Source organism: Helianthus annuus, chromosome 7, assembly GCF_002127325.2.
Source record: "Helianthus annuus cultivar XRQ/B chromosome 7, HanXRQr2.0-SUNRISE, whole genome shotgun sequence".
Taxonomy (NCBI): domain Eukaryota; kingdom Viridiplantae; phylum Streptophyta; class Magnoliopsida; order Asterales; family Asteraceae; genus Helianthus; species Helianthus annuus.
Window position 1 is genome coordinate 105,549,918 of NC_035439.2, and position 15,730 is coordinate 105,565,647.

General features: G+C 37.3%; 1 non-coding gene across 1 annotated transcript; it reads left to right on the forward strand.

Moving 5' to 3' along the window:
- The first annotated feature begins 8,804 nt into the window (after window positions 1-8,804).
- Window positions 8,805-8,911, forward strand: LOC118480778. Its single transcript, XR_004863755.1, has one exon. It is a non-coding gene; the product is annotated as a small nucleolar RNA R71 (small nucleolar RNA).
- Window positions 8,912-15,730: the final 6,819 nt, after the last annotated feature.

Below are 15,730 nucleotides of genomic sequence, written 5' to 3' on the forward strand. Positions count from 1 at the left end.
TCGTCATTCGTGAACGAGCTAATGAACTGTTCGTACTTCTCACGGTTTAATCCCAGGATTGGACTCGATTGATTTAGGTTGTCGGCAGCGGAATTGGATTTAGTTCGGCTCTGGTCATCACCGGCCATGGCGGTGAGCAGGAAGGAGTCAATTGAATGAGAGGCGAAGAAGAAGCCGAAGTATATATTTTTTTAGGGTTTAGGAACCTGCTCTGATACCATATAGAAATTGGTACTCAGAGTTTTTATTCATTTTGGCATATTCCTTTTTTCTAATGATCAAATACAAAGAAGGATAGGCCTTAAATAGGCAATACAATAGACCAAAACGAAGGAAACTAATAAAAGAGAATTAAAATAATGGCTGGAGATATGCATGGATCTTTGATTGAGAGGGAAACAAGGAGAGATAATTATGCACAAAATAATGCATTCTCAATAGTTTAAGCAGGAAAAAAACAAGAGGTGTAAGGTTTCGGACCGAATTAAACCTGAGTCGGCCAGTAACACTTCCGGATCGGCTTTCAAGTGGGATTGGAGCAGGAATTTATCGACTGAGGCTGAGGTCATCGAACTGGTAGATCTGTGCAGCAGATTGTTTAACGTGAGGTTGGTTGATAGGCCGGACTCATGGGAATGGATAGGTGCTGAGGATAAAATCTTCAGTGTAGGGGCAGTAAAAAGAATCCTGAATAGAAGTGTGCAGCCGGTTGTTTCTTCCGCGGTTATTTTAGAGGAATGTAAATGGTTGCCGGAGAAGATTAACATCTTCATGTGGAGATCAGCTCTCAACAAAATTGCGACAGTGGAAGCCCTCAATCACAGGAACATTCAAGTTCAAGACGACAGGTGCGTTTTTTGTAATGACGGGGAAGATTCGGTCTCTCATATTTTCTCTTCCTGTTATGTGGTGTCGGTCGTGTGGAACCAAATTAGCAGATGGTGCAACATTCAAAACTTGTTTTTCTTTGGGTTCAAAGATATCTTGGAGATACATGAGTTCGTGGGTTTATCCGGGATCAAAAAGGAAGCTTTCAAAGGCATCATAAGGATTGCGGTTTGGTGTATTTGGAAAGCTAGAAACAAGAAAAGGTTTGATAATAAAGAGTTTCGGATCAGGGGTATATTTAACGAGGTGAAAGCGTTAGGTTTCTTATGGTTTAAATATAGAAGTAAATGTAAAGTCATCGACTGGGTAGAGTGGTGTAAATTTGTAATTATGTAGGTTCGGTGTGTTGTTTGGGCCCTCGTTTTGAGGGTGTCGTTTTTTGGTGTTTCAATGAAGTTCTCCTTTCAAAAAAAAAAAAATATTTAGTTTGGTTAGGTTGATATCATAAACAAGTTAAGGATGTTGTTGTTACTCGAGTACAGACAAATGATTTTAATGCTGTTCACTAGTAGGTTAAGGGTGATGTTGTTCAACAATTGCTTGAGTTTGCCTACGATGAAGGTAACGTTGAACAACCACATGATTTGTGGTTTAAAATGTGATTTTGTTCATCAAGAATCAGTGGCGAATCTAGAAAATTCTTATAGCGACAACGTTTAAAAAAACGAGTAAAAAATCGGAAAAACGTCAATTTTTTTCAAAATTTACACTGCTGGCGGAGCATCAAAGGGTAACAAGGGCTGCCCCTATTTACAAGCTAAATCCGTCTCTGTCAAGAATTGTTGTCTAATTTTGAATTTTGAGTTCACTTGAAGTTTTCCTCTAATTCATAGCTAATACGTTCAAAACGCGTTTTGTAATATTTGAGGCGTGACCCAATATATCTCTTGTGACTAGAACAAAATAATATAGAATTTAGCTAAAGTGTTACAAATTAATTGCTAGATAAAGATAGGTAGAAGAAGTTGGAGGCATGAGGGGTTACCATGCATTGCTGTAGAGGAAGAGTGTAGGTTAATTCAAATCAAATGATGAAATGCAAACAAAGTCGATGTGTTGGTGAATAATCTTTTCTTTGAACGGCGGAATGACTCATTTATTTGATTGCTTTCACACATAAAACCCCACTTTTTTTTAGCAAACTTTGGTGTTTTTTCAGGATGTTAGGCTACACGGTATGGAGGTTAGTCCTCCACCATTTTGGACCGGCGACGAACCAAACACCACGCCCCCCCTCGCCCCCGGTCCTCGTCCTGGGCGTCCTCTGCTCGACGTTGGGGACGATCACAAGCAGGGGCGAAGGATAAGAGGGGCGGGGAGGGGCGCCCGCCCCCCCCCCCCCCCCCCCCGAATTTTTCGCTCAACAGTGTTATATATGTAGTTTTCGTATAGAAATTTGTGGGTATATACGTTCCCCCCCCCCCCCCCCCGGCCGAAAAATTCAAGCTTCGCCACTGATCACAAGAAGACAAAAATTATCCCCCCCTCTCACACACCCCTATACATACAATATATATATATATATATATATATATACACACATTTTAGGTCTATCCTCTCATTTCCACACCTCCATCCTCTTTGCCCCATCCTCATGCCCATCCTACGTGTCGCTTACGTGGCGGATCATCCTCCAAAAAAGAACCATCACCATACCGTATAGCCTTAATTAGCAATCTGATTGTGCATGGGGCTTTGAAACCTTTTGGAAATTGCTTTATAGAAGCAATCAATCATTCTTGAGGCATTTGATCTATCACTTGTGCACTATAATGCTAGACTTTTATCTTTTAATTCTTTTCATATAAAAAGAGAGATAATATATGCTTAAGATATTCATATATTATTATTTCGAACACAAGTGGTTATGTATGATATATATTTAGATATTTCAAACATATGAACTTATTATTTGATATTACTATATATATTATATTAGGTTAGAACCCCGTGTATTACACGGGTTGAATAAATGTAACTTTATATATTAAACAATAAAAAAAAGTTATATTTTTATGAACCCCGTATATTGTACGGGATAAATAAATGTAATTTTATATATCAAATAATAAAAAAGTTATATCTTTAAAAACCATGTGTATCGTACGGGTTAAATAAATGTAATTTTGTATACTAAATACTAAAAACGCCGTATCTTTAAAAACCATGTGTATTAGACAGATTAAATAAATGTAATTTTGTATACTAAATACTAAAAACGTCGTATCTTTAAAAAATCCGTGTATAATCGGGTTGAATAAATCTACCAAATAATAATAAAAAAAATACTTCCTTAAAAACCTCGTATGTTACACGTGTTGAATAGATCTAAAAAAGAGTTATATCTTTAAAAACCATGTGTATTACACATATTAAATAAACGTAATTTTGTATATTAAATACTAAAAACGTCGTATCTTTAAAAATCCCGTGTATAGTCGGGTTGAAAAATCCACCAAATAATAAAAAAAATTATATCTTTAAAAACCCCGTGTATTACACATGTTGAATAAATCTAATTTTACATAGCAAATGATAAAAAGTTATATCTTTAAAAACTTCGTGTATTACACACTAAAAAAGTGTTATATTTTTAAAAACCTTGTGTATTACACATATTAAATAAATATAATTTTGTATATTAAATACTAAAAACGTCGTATCTTTAAAAATCCCGTGTATAGTCGGGTTGAAAAATCCACCAAATAATAAAAAAAATTATATCCTTAAAAACCCCATGTATTACACATGTTGAATAAATCTAATTTTACATAGCAAATTATAAAAAGTTATATCTTTAAAAACCATGTGTATTACACATGATGCGTGTGTAGTGTAATATATTTTTGATGTATATTTAAGCCCCTTTTTACACTTTTAGCCAAGTTTTAAATTTATAAAACACGATATTTACTAACACTAAACACACATATGGGCAAGTGCACCCATCGTGGACGTAGTATAGTGTTGGTAAGATACCGAGGTCGTCCAAGGACACAAGAGCTTTTAATACCGGTTTATCCTCAACGTCTAATCAAATCAAAAAGTGAGAAAAATGTTTTAAACTAAGAAAAATAAAAACTAACTAAATGCTGAAAATAAAAATAAAGTAAAAACAGATAGACAAGATGAATCACTTGGATCCGACACGTGTATTAGTATAACCTTTGATTATTTTCGCACTTTTGCACTTGTTTAAGAGATTATCTTAGTTATTGTAGTAGGCCCCTCTTTTGAAGGCGACGTTACCCTCAACCCAGTAGTTTGAGTCAGCAAGGATACAATCCTAAAGGGTCGGATTATTGAAAGATAATGAATTAAGTTATTAATGCAAATTGTGGTAGGCCCCGCTTTTGGCGGTGACGTTACCCTCGGCTAAGTAGTCTGAGTCAGCAGGGATACAGTCCTAAATAGCCGGGTTATAGTATTAATAGTAGTTAACTTATGAGGGGGTCAAAGAGTTTGGATCCCCGCCATCCAATACCTATGGGTATTGAAGGAGATCCTACTAAATTTGACCCAGGTCCCAAGCAGGACCTCTAAACGCTGAACAAGGGCAAGACCTTTACCAAACCGTTCCCTTAACCCCCGACCAGGTAGCCAACATACCTCCATATAGACCGTGGAGATATGAATGGTGAAAATCTTTTATTTTATATAGACAGTAAAATAATGCCAAGACACCACGGACAAACGATAAGGAAAGATCACCTTCAACATAAGTAACTAGTTATTAAAGTCATTAATACAAAACCAAATAAAAAGTGCAAAAGATTAAAAATAAAAAGTATTATACTAAACACTTGTCTTCACCAAGTGATGTAAGAGACTTAGGCAAACATGGCCTTGATTGTCAAGAACTCTTACGATCAATCTTGGATCCCGAGACGACTCACACACTCTACGATGGACAATGGATGATGGTGGTGGATGATGGTGTTATGGTGGTGGTGGGTGGTGGATGAGGTGTGAGAGAGGTGGTGTGCCAAGGGATGAGAGAGAATGAAGCCAAGCTCCTCTATTTATAGGCTGAACAGAAGGCTGGACACGGCCCCGTGTCCGCTGGACACGGCCCCGTGCCCGTCTGACATTCTCTCACTTCATTAATTGTAATTGCGAATTACAATTAATGCGCCTGCTGTACTTTCACCACGCCCCCGTGCTCGCTGGACACGGCCCCGTGGTGGGCAATGGAAGATTCTACTGGTTTGTCTTTTCTGCTGCTTCCTGGGCACGCCCCCGTGTTCGCTGGACACGGGGCGTGTTCAGACTCTGTTTCTTCTCCTTTGCCTTGGGAGGTGCCGTTGAGGGTCCGGGCAGTCCACTTTTGTTCCTTTTCTTGTATTTATGGTAGAATTAGTAGTCTTTTTGCTTCTTTTGTGATTTTGAGCTCATTTCATCCTGAAAATACAAAAGGAAGACAAAAACACTCTTTTTCCAACATTAGTACTTAAAAAGGGTTAGTTTTATGCCTTAATTGATGTGATTTATATGTTGCATTTTACACACATCAAATACCCCCACACTTGAACTTTTGCTTGTCCTCAAGCAAAACTCTTTAAATGTGGCTTACACTCCCAAATGGAATAGGTAGAAGAGAAGTTTTTTTAGCTTGTCCTAGAGTGTCGGGAATCCAAGGTTTTTATAGGTTTTATTTTTATTTATTTACAATCCTATTCGTTATGATTTATTTTGAACGTTTCATAAGATGAATTACTTATTTGGGCATAGCATGCCTTATTAAAATTCCATATATATACAAGTTCACATACCTCACGGGAGATCACTCAACACTCGGCCGAAGGTGTATATTTTAGTGAATCACTCGAGAGCGGCACGGAACTCACGTCTTCCATAGGCTTGCCAAGCAATCAATCCTCCTCCTTTTTAACTTTTTACCTTTGTAAATATCAAGAGGACTTTTTGGGGTGAAGGCTTGGGTTTAAAGGTGGGTGGTTGGTTAGTGGTTAGTAAAAAGGGCGAAAATCGTAACAAGCGTCGGTTTTCGTGAAGTACCTTGTTTTTAGTGACTTTTTATTTTGAAGTATTTCTCCAAACAAGCTTTTATAGCTTTTGTTTGTTTTTGACTTCATCATCATCATTTTTTTTTTTCGATCGTCACATAAAAAGGTGAGTTTACGAAAAAGCGATCTTGTTACTAAAAATAAAAAGGTTTTTGGTGGGTAAAAAGGGTTTTGGGGTAATGAAATGAAAGGTTTAGGCTCAAAGGGGCTATCTAGGGGGATTTTGGGTAGGTAAAAAAAATGAAAAATAATGGTTTTGAAAGAAAAATGGTTAGTCCTAATGCCTCCATCATTTACTTACTTGGGTTTAAGTTGGTAAGGACCGGGAATGTATCGTCGTGGCAAGTTCTAGATTTGTAAGGACCGAGCGGCTATTCACACAAGAAACGAAAAATGAGCATTTAATCTAAATGTGTGTATTTTTATGCTCAATAAAGGCTCAAAACTCACTTTTGTGGGAATGGGTTTTTAATGTGACCAAGCACATATAATCGAATTTTTAACTAGACTTGTTATACCGTTTCATAATTTTCTTATGTTGGTCCCTTTTTTTATCACGACGCTATCGGTTGTAAACTTGTAAAAATATAACCTTTTTAGAACTTGTTATTCCCAACTTAAACTAAGACAAGTGAATAAAAAAAAATGAAAAAGTTTTTGAAAAAATTTGGGGTGTTTAGCGGTTCCAATAGAGTTTTGTGTAAGGCTTGTGTTTAGGATTTTGCAAAATTTCAAGGGTTTTAGCATCCCCCCCCCACACTTAAATTACACATTGTCCTCAATGTGTCCAAAAATAATGTTTTTGGTTGATTAGAATGTATAAAAGTGGGTTAAAAAGCAAAGATTTATGTTACTGGCATCCTGGACACGGCCCCGTGGTGACCGGGCACGGCCCCGTGGTCAAGTGCCAGTAACAAAAATTACAGAATTGAAACAGAAGCCTGGACACGGGGGCGTATCCGCTGAACACGGCCCGTGTCCAGTTACCTGAACTGGGTGATTTTCTGCAGGGGCTCAGCACGGGGCCGTGTTGGTTGAGCACGGCCCGTGTTGAGCCTTCTGTGATGGAGATTTTTGTCGGGTTGCTCTGTTCTTCGTGCATGGTTCCATTTTTCTCGTTCCCTTTTTCATCCATTACCACCATGAGTGTGTTTTATTCTGCAAAAACTAAAAGATTAAACTAAACTAAGGATAGATCCGCGGAATGCCTCCGTGGTGCGCCACGTTTATAAGGGTCCTTGGCTAGACCCGATTCCCGGTTATATATCTTCTGAGTGGAGTGCCTTGCTTCCCAAGTTACACCGTCGGAGAGCGGCATCCAAGCTTGAATCAATAACCTTCATGTAATTGACTGGGTCGTCGTCCTCTATTCTCTTCCCAACTCCGAACTTCACCTCATCGTCCCCATACCTCAAAGTCAGTGTCCCGTCATTCATGTCTACCACTGCTTGTGCTGTGGCAAGGAAGGGTCTCCCTAGGATAAGGGGGACCTCGGTGTCTTCCTCCATGTCGAGTATGACAAAGTCAACTGGATAAACGAATCTGCTTACCCTTACCAAGACATTCTCGATGACACCTTGTGGGAACTTGACTGATCGATCAGCGAGTTGTATGCTTATTTTTGTAGGGCTCGTGGTTCCCAAGCCAAGCCTTTTGAACATCGATGAGGGCATGAGGTTAATGCTAGCCCCTAAGTCGGCCAAGGCATTGCGAACGGGTGATTCCCCTATTGAGCATGGAATCGTGAAACTTCCGGGATCGATTTTCTTTTGGGGTAGTTTATTGAGTACGAGGGCAGAGCATTCTTCGCCTAAATTAACTAATTGCAAATTTTCAATTTTCTTTTTATGTGTAAGGAAGTCCCTCATAAATTTAGAGTATTTGGGCATTTGGGTTAGGACTTCGATAAAAGGAATATTGACATGCAATTGTTTTAACAGACTTTCGAATTTTGCGAACTGCTCATTGGTCTTTTGACGAATTAACCTACCGGGGTACGGAACTCGAGGAGCCTTGGTAGGCTCTGGTGATGGGGGAGAGTTCTTTTCCTGCAGATGTGTTGGCATTGTTTCTTCCGTTGGTGGAGGTACTTCTGCAGGCCCTACGGTGCGGTTTCGTAGTGTGATGAGGTGAACTTGCGCCTTTGGGTTTGTTTCGGTATTGCTAGGTAATGCGCCTTGCGGTCTCTCGGAAAAATTTTGTGCTAGTTGATTTATTTGTTTTTCTATGTTTTGAATGCTAGCTTGTTGATTCCTAAAATTAGATTCTAATTGTAGAAATCTTTCCGAGTTTTTCTTATCAGTGTCAGAGACGAGGCGAGATATAGTATCTTCGAGCCTTTCTCGTCCACCTTGTTGTTGAGTGAAATTTTGTGACTCATTTCTTGATTGCTGAAAGTTTGTTCGTTGGGTTTGTTGGTTACTACTATTGCCGGTTTCCCTCCAACCAAGGTTTGGGTGGTTTCGCCATCCTTGGTTGTAAGTTCCCGTTGGAGGATCCGACGGCCTAGGTCTATTATCAATGTAGTTTACCATTTCTTGTTGATCGTCCGTTTCTTTCATGCAACTCCAATTTTCATGTGACCCACCACACCCTTCACAAGCCATAACCGAGACTGTTTTTGTCATTTCTAATTTTTTTATTTTTGAAGAAAGGGCCTCGATTTGGGCTTGTAAAGAGGTGCTTTCGTCGACCTTATGGGCGCCCGGGGCGATAGACTTATTTCCCCGGGGAGTGTGCCATTGAAAATTGGTTTGAGCAATTTCCTCAATCTGATTATATATTTCGTGTGGGCGTCGATTACCTAAAAGTCCCCCGGAGCTAGAATCAAGTGTCTGCCTAGTGTGTGGCAACAATCCATTGTAGAAAGTGGATACTTGTTGCCATATTGCGAGGCCGTGATGGGGACACTTGCGTAATAGCTCCTTGAACCTTTCCCAAGTTTCATATAAGGATTCCTCGTCCTCTTGTGAGTATGTATTAATTTCAGCCATTAATTTAGCAGTTTTAGAAGGAGGGAAATACTTATATAGAAACTTTTGGGCTAGTTCATCCCAGGTGTTTACCGATCCAGCTGGGAGGGTGTTGAGCCAAGCTTTCGCTCGGTCTTTTAGTGAGAATGGAAACATACGGAGGCGGATGGCGTCGTTTGATGCTCCATTGATCCGAAAGGTATCACATATTTCTAAGAAATTAGTTATATGTAGATGAGGATCCTCGTCCGCAAGCCCGTGGAAGGTTGCGGAGTTTTGGAGCATTTGTATCAAATGCGGTCGAAGTTCGAAGTTATTGGCTTCGACATTCGGAGCATTGATAGCGGCGCCTAGATTACCTACGGTGGGCCGTAGATAATCCATAAGGGTACGTTGGTCCGCCATTGGGGGTGGATCACCCGAAACCTTCTCTTGGTTTTTGGCTTTTAACCTTTTTCTGAGAAAGCGTTCGGGTTCTTCTAGCGGTTCCTTTATGTCTTTATTGGAACTGGAGCTCATACACTACGTGAGGATGGCGTCGGGTTCCAAGTCCTGCAATAAAAACAGAAAAGAATGTTGGTCAGAAGGTTCACCACGGCCCCGTGTTGAGTGAACACGGCCCCGTGGTCGGAATTACAGTGATTGTTTTTCAGATCCCAGTTACTGGAAGTTGGACACGGCCCCGTGTTGCACCGGCACGGCCCCGTGGTCAGCCTTCTGTAACTTGAAAAACAAAAACTGCCAGTAACGTTGCTGAGCACGGCCCATGTCCGACCAGGCACGGCCCCGTGCTGAGCTCTGCAGAAGCTGAAAATCTAAAAAAAAAAATCCTAAAAAATTAAAGAAAAATAAAAATATGATTAGGCCGTTGATTCCTAACTTTCTTAAAATCCTTGTGTCCCCGGCAGCGGCGCCAAAAACTTGATGCGTGTGTAGTGTAATATATTTTTGATGTATATTTAAGCCCCTTTTTACACTTTTAGCCAAGTTTTAAATTTATAAAACACGATATTTACTAACACTAAACACACATATGGGCAAGTGCACCCATCGTGGACGTAGTATAGTGTTGGTAAGATACCGAGGTCGTCCAAGGACACAAGAGCTTTTAATACCGGTTTATCCTCAACGTCTAATCAAATCAAAAAGTGAGAAAAATGTTTTAAACTAAGAAAAATAAAAACTAACTAAATGCTAAAAATAAAAATAAAGTAAAAACAGATAGACAAGATGAATCACTTGGATCCGACACGTGTATTAGTATAACCTTTGATTATTTTCGCACTTTTGCACTTGTTTAAGAGATTATCTTAGTTATTGTAGTAGGCCCCTCTTTTGAAGGCGACGTTACCCTCAACCCAGTAGTTTGAGTCAGCAATGATACAATCCTAAAGGGTCGGATTATTGAAAGATAATGAATTAAGTTATTAATGCAAATTGTGGTAGGCCCCGCTTTTGGCGGTGACGTTACCCTCGGCTAAGTAGTCTGAGTCAGCAGGGATACAGTCCTAAATAGCCGGGTTATAATATTAATAGTAGTTAACTTATGAGGGGGTCAAAGAGTTTGGATCCCCGCCATCCAATACCTATGGGCATTGAAGGAGATCCTACTAAATTTGACCCAGGTCCCAAGCAGGACCTCTAAACGCTGAACAAGGGCAAGACCTTTACCAAACCGTTCCCTTAACCCCCGACCAGGTAGCCAACATACCTCCATATAGACCGTGGAGATATGAATGGTGAAAATCTTTTATTTTATATAGACAGTAAAATAATGCCAAGACACCACGGACAAACGATAAGGAAAGATCACCTTCAACATAAGTAACTAGTTATTAAAGTCATTAATACAAAACCAAATAAAAAGTGCAAAAGATTAAAAATAAAAAGTATTATACTAAACACTTGTCTTCACCAAGTGATGTAAGAGACTTAGGCAAGCATGGCCTTGATTGTCAAGAACTCTTACGATCAATCTTGGATCCCGAGACGACTCACACACTCTACGATGGACAATGGATGATGGTGGTGGATGATGGTGTTATGGTGGTGGTGGGTGGTGGATGAGGTGTGAGAGAGGTGGTGTGCCAAGGGATGAGAGAGAATGAAGCCAAGCTCCTCTATTTATAGGCTGAACAGAAGGCTGGACACGGCCCCGTGTCCGCTGGACACGGCCCCGTGCCCGTCTGACATTCTCTCACTTCATTAATTGTAATTGCGAATTACAATTAATGCGCCTGCTGTACTTTCACCACGCCCCCGTGCTCACTGGACACGGCCCCGTGGTGGGCAATGGAAACTTCTACTGGTTTGTCTTTTCTGCTGCTTCCTGGGCACGCCCCCGTGTTCGCTGGACACGGGGCGTGTTCAGACTCTGTTTCTTCTCCTTTGCCTTGGGAGGTGCCGTTGAGGGTCCGGGCAGTCCACTTTTGTTCCTTTTCTTGTATTTATGGTAGAATTAGTAGTCTTTTTGCTTCTTTTGTGATTTTGAGCTCATTTCATCCTGAAAATACAAAAGGAAGACAAAAACACTCTTTTTCCAACATTAGTACTTAAAAAGGGTTAGTTTTATGCCTTAATTGATGTGATTTATATGTTGCATTTTACACACATCAACACATATTAAATAAATGTAATTTGTATATTAAATACTAAAAACGTCGTATCTTTAAAAATCCCGTGACGGGTTATATAATAAATGTAATTTTGTATATTAAATACTAAAAACGTCGTATCTTTAAAAAAAACCCTTGTATAGTCGGGTTGAAAAATCTACCAAATAATAAAAAAAAAATTATATTTTAAAAACCCCGTATATTACACGTGTTGAATAAATCTAATTTTACATAGCAAATGATAAAAAGTTATATCTTTAAAAACTTCGTGTATTACACGGGTTATATAAATGTAACTTTGTATAGTAAATAATAAAAAATGTTATATTTTTCAAAACCCCGCATTTTACACGAGTTGAATAAATATAATTTTGTATACCAAATAATAAAAAAGGGTTATATTTTTAATAAATTAGGATAACATTTAATATTAATTTATTATTTATATATTTAATATAAGATAAGTAGGAAAGAGAGATATTTGTTTTAAAAATATATTAAATTAACAATTTAGATTAGAGGATAATATTTTATTAAAAGATGATAAGATTTAATATTAATTTACTATTTATTTAATTAATATAAAATAAGTATAAATTTGAGGATACCTTCAATGAATGACATGTGTCCAAAACTTGGTTTCTTGTATATTAAATACTAAAAACGCCGTATCTTTAAAAAAACCCGTGTATAGTCGGGTTGAAAAATCTACCAAATAATAAAAAAATTATATCTTAAAACCCCGTATATTACACGTGTTGAATAAATCTAATTTTACATAGCAAATGATAAAAAGTTATATCTTTAAAAACTTCGTGTATTACACGGGTTATATAAATGTAACTTTGTATAGTAAATAATAAAAAAGTTTATATTTTTCAAAACCCCGCATTTTACACGAGTTGAATAAATATAATTTTGTATACCAAATAATAAAAAAGGGTTATATTTTTAATAAATTAGGATAACATTTAATATTAATTTATTGTTTATATATTTAGTATAAGATAAGTAGGAAAGAGAGATATTTGTTTTAAAAATATATTAAATTAACAATTTAGATTAGAGGATAATATTTTATTAAAAGATGATAAGATTTAATATTAATTTACTATTTATTTAATTAATTTAAAATAAGTATAAATTTGAGGATACCTTCAATGAATGATATGTGTCCAAAACTTGATTTCTTTTATTATAGTAGTTAGATACATTATACATAATATTAAATGTAAATGTCGGTGAATTTTTCATAAGTAGCCCCTTCTTTTTCTCCGGATTTTACTTCAAATAATTTTGCCCACATTAACAACTTTAGTTATCTCATGGATTAAGAAATGAGCATTTTGGATTTTACTTTGTATATTTTTTCCTACCCCTCCACTTTTTAAATTGTCATTTTATAGCCCCTATTTCATTTTACAAATTTTACAAATTAATCCATTCAATTTTAATGTTCCAACTTTAGCACTGTACCATATGTAATACACGATTTTAGCCTATCAAGTTTTTTACTAACTTAATTTTTCTTCAATAAATTCGGTTGGATTATTTCTTTTTCAAAAACTAATTTGTTACTGTGTTTAAATACTTTGTAAAATATCATTTTGACACCCTCAAGTTTCTAATCTTTCGAGTTTACCCCTTTCGCTCATCTACTTTAAAAATACTATTTTACGTGCGTATTTTCACGTGTGTATTCACATTTCAAGTTGTTCTACGTTTCGACGTAAACTTTTTTTTTTATGAAAATGAGTCAAGTCAGATATAATACATTTCCATACTTATTTTATGTATGTTTTCAGTTGGTACATATTTCAACTTCATTGCAACAAGCGATGGGTAAAAGTGATATTATATTATATATTATACCTCATGACTTTGGTTCTTTCACTTTGCCAAACATTCATGTTTGCCAGGTGTGATTTCTTTTGTTATTTTGTAGTTTTGTTTTCTTTTTTTAAAGCTATAGTTAATCATTATCTCGGTTTTTTCTTTATACACGTTTTATGTTTTTTTTCTTTTTGTACTTTCCTATGTATGAGAGCATTCACATCCCTTTCGTCGAATTTACCCTATAACTCCACTAAAAACAAATATAGTTTCTCTTTCCTTTCAATTAAATAATATATTTTATACCTTTATCATTACCTTTTGTCTCTCTTCCATTCAAAACCACTTTCAAAATATATTACAAAATTATAGAGGTAAACAATGTCCCCTTAAATATACAGCTGAACATTAACATTTTCTCTCTTCTCCACTCACAACCACTTTTTATAATATAAAAACCTCCCTCACAAAATTTGGACGGATTGTAAATGCTCTAAGTCAGGTCACTCACATATAATACGCTATGATTGTACCGTATAAATTCGATTTGCTTTACGTTTTGATCCAACCATGATACTTATATATGTTACATTGAGTTAAATCATATACGTTGAAACATATTTTTTCATATGATTAACGCATCACATAACGCTTGAACTACTTCATTTGATATTTTGAACGGGCCCGCAGCGCATTATCCGCGGGTTATATGACTAGTTAATAAAGGAAATGAAATGAATAGTGATTTCAATATTATAATAATATGTAGTTTTTTTAATACTTTTATTATTTTGATATTATAATAATAGTTATTTTTTTACTTTTTAACTTTAATCTTTTTTTTTTTCATATCAGGGATTGGGATAAGCTTGGTGTCAACCTGTATCGAACCAGTATTGGTATCAAAATTACCAGAACGGTCATGTTCGGTATCAGTACATGAAGGTAAAATCCGGCACTAATACAGAAAACGTCAAAAGTTGGTGCCGAATTGATATTGGAAATCTTTTGGTTCGGGAAATTCAGTGCTGCTACCCGGTACCATTTGCTCATCCCTAATCACGGTTATCGTACGAACAACGGTATCGTACAACATTTTTTTTGTTGATTTTCTTCAACTTTTAATTTTTTTCTTTTTTTAGTTTCAGGGGTAGGGATGAGTTCGGTGCCAACCGATACAGAGTCGGTACTAATACCGAAAATACCGGTTACGGTACCGGTATATGAAGGTAAAAAACGTAGTGAACCGGTATCAGGAATGCCAAAAGTCGGTACCGAATTGGTACTTAAGATCTTTCGGTTCGGCAAATTTGGTATCTGTACCCAGAACAATTTGCTCTGGAGAGATGACATCATCTTCGTATCAGCTAATGATGCACTTTGCAAGGAGTTTGAAGAGGTCATGACGAGGAAGTTCGAGATGAGCTCCTTAGGAGAGATGACAATGTTTTTGGGCCTGCAAGTCCATCAGAATAATCAAGGAATCTTGATTCACCAAAGTAAATATGTAAATGACGTTCTTGCAAAATTCAGCATGACAAATTCAAAGACGATAGACTCCCCAATTGCAGAACGGCCGTTGTTGACTGAGGATCCGGAGGGAAATCCTGTTAATCAAACGTTGTATCGCTCCATGATTGGCTCACTGATGTATCTGACTGCAAGTCGGCCAGACATTTTGTACGCCGTTGTCAGTGTGCTCGTTATCAGGCTAACCCTAAACTCTCTCATCTAACTGCTGTTAAAAGAATTTTCAGATATTTGAAGGGAGCTCCTAAACTCGGACTCTGGTATCCCAGAGATTCGAACTTTGATATGTTTGCCTTTTCAGATAGCAATTTTGGAGGAACTGACAGGGATAGGAAGTCTACATCAGCTGGATGTCAGTTCTTGGGAGATAGACTCATTTCTTGGCAGTGCAAGAAGCAGCAGACAGTGTCTCTCTCCACAGCGGAAGTAGAGTATGTTGCAGCATCTGCCTGCTGCTCCCAGGTTCTTTGGATGCAACATCAGCTGGAGGATTACGGTTTGACTTATCTTGATACAACCATTTATTGTGATAACGTTGCCGCTATCCAGATCACTAAAAACCCTGTTTTTCACTCCAAAACCAAGCACATTGACATCAAAATTCATTTCATAAGAGATTGCTTTGATAGAGGTCTTATTAAACTTGAACAGATCCATACTGATTCTAACACAGCGGATCTTTTTACTAAACCTGTCAGCATCTCTAGGTTCAATGTGCTTGTAGACCTCTTGAAAATGATTCGCTTCACCGACTGAGCATAAAAAACATTTATTGTATATAACAAATAAAGGGGTTTTTATGTGTCTCATCTGGTAAATTTGGGCATAAAGTATTCTACTTTTGCACAAATTTACAGGGAGAAAAAGT